This window comes from Penaeus japonicus, unplaced genomic scaffold, assembly GCF_977035675.1.
Source record: "Penaeus japonicus unplaced genomic scaffold, GWHDUDI00000001_assembly GWHDUDI00000004, whole genome shotgun sequence".
NCBI lineage: Eukaryota > Metazoa > Arthropoda > Malacostraca > Decapoda > Penaeidae > Penaeus > Penaeus japonicus.
In genome coordinates, this window is record NW_028234406.1 from 35,696,600 (window position 1) to 35,699,099 (window position 2,500).

Genomic DNA, 2,500 nt, shown 5'->3' on the forward strand with positions numbered 1-2,500 from the left:
TTAATACTGATAGTGATAATCATTGTTATCATTATTACCATCAATATCATTATTTTCATCATTATCATTACTATCATTAGTATTATCATTATTATTATCATTATTAGTATTATTATTATTAGTAGTAGTAGTAGTATCATTATCACCATTATCATTAAAATCATTATTGTCCTTATCACTCTTATTATCATAATCATTAATATTGTTATTATTATCATCATTATTGTTATTATCAATACTATTATTATCATCATTATCAATGTCATCATCATAAATGTTATTCTTGTTATTCATACCATTCAAATTATTATTATCATTATCATTTTTTTATTATAATATTCCTTTGTTGTTATCCTGCTGCTGCTATTTCTGTTGTTACTATTAAGTTGTTATCATTATCATCATAATCATTATCATTATTATTATCATTATTATCACTATCATTATTGTTATCATCGTTCTCATTGTTGTTATTCTATGATTATTACTACCATTACTAGTATCATGATCATTATTATTATTACTATTGCTATCATAATTACCGTCAGTATTGTAATTGTTATCATTATTATTATTATTAGTAGTAGTAGTAGTAGTAGTAGTAGTACCAGTAGTATTGTATTTCAGGTTATCATTATCATTACTGTTATCATTATCATTGTCATTATTATCATTATCATTATCATTATTACCATTATCATTGACACGATTATCATCATTATCACCATTATTCTGCTATTGTAATTTTTATTATTTTCATTATTATCATTGCCATCATTATCATTATCATCATTATATCATTGTTAATATTACCACTCTTATCACTGATATTATCACCAGTCTTGCCGTTGGTATCCTTGTCACTATCATTAATTACATCATAGTTATTATTAGTTAATGACAAGTGAATTCTTGCATGATACTTAATCTGGAATCATCTATTTAAAGCGATTTATCTTCAATTATTTGAGTTGATGTGTAAGGTGTCATTGAGAACGGGTATTTTCACCGTGTAAACAAATCTTTAATGAAAGTGGAATTCAGTTGATATATGGAACAGCGATATTTCATTTTATAGAACTACATAGTTATAACCTTTTTCTGACTAGTATTTTCCCCACAAAATCTCCCCCCTCCATTCCCTTCGCTATCCTCCCCCTCCCTCCCTCCCTCCCTCTGTCTATTATTAGTCTCCTCCCCCTCCTCATCCTTCACTCTCCTTCCTTTTTCCCTCACCCTCCCCCCTCCCCTATCCCTCTCCCTCTATCATTAATCCCTCCACTGACTTCACATTACCCTCCCTCTTCCGGTACCCCCCCCCCTCCCTCTATCTACCTCCCCCACCCCTTCCTTCATGCCCCCCTCTCCCCTTCCTTCCACTACCTATCCTTCCATCCCCTTATCTGTCCCCAACAACACCTCAGCATCCCTTATCTTATCCTACAGTGTACCTGTAGCTCCGTAACAGCATCCCGTGGTTTCATTATCTGACCTTCCTTGACATATACGAAGTTGCTTTCTGATCTACGTAGCTCTTGGGAAATATTGCTGTTCATCTGCTATTATATATATATTTAACCGTCATGTGGCCGATGTAGATATGAATTAATCATCATATGGCGTTTAATTCGACCGTGTCACGTGATCAATGTAGAGGGGGATTTAGAATCTACCTGGTGCCTGATTAAGCCTTGTTATAAAACCAACGCAGGGATGGGTTTATGATCTATGTGGTGTCAGATCTGATCGTGTCACAGGGCCAAAGTAGCGGTGAATTTATAATCTGTCTATTGTGTCACTTCATCAGCGTAATTGTATCTGGTGTCAGATTAGGCCGTGTCACAAGATCAATGTAAAGATGGTTTTGTATTTCATTTGATGAAGATATTACCATTTTATATGACCAATATAGAGACGAATTTGCAATTCATCTAATAGCTGATTTGTCACAGTACATAGCGGAATTTAGGTACAATGGTATCAGTAGAGTCAAACCGGTAATACCATGTTCAATTGTTCATGTGTCAAAGAATACCACATAATAGTGCAGACAAGCAGAAGACACGGAATATAATGGGTGTATGGCCTGTCATTGAGATTGCAAAATATAATTCTCATGATTATCATCATTATTATTCTCATGATTATAATCATTATCATTAATGTATGTTATCATTATCATCATCATTACCGTTGTTAGTATCATCATTATTATGATTTTCATTATTACCGTCATTGTCCTCGGTATTATCTTCATTATTGTTATTATTATCGTCTCCATTATCATTTTTATCATCATCATTTTTTATCATCTTTACTAACATCCTCATCATTATCATAATTACTATTATCATAATCATCATCACCATCATTACTATCATTATTATTATTATCATTATTACACTCATCGCTATCATTATTATGCTCATCTTTATTATCATCAGTAGCAGTAGTTATTATCCTCATTGTTATCATTATTGTTATCATCATCATGATCATT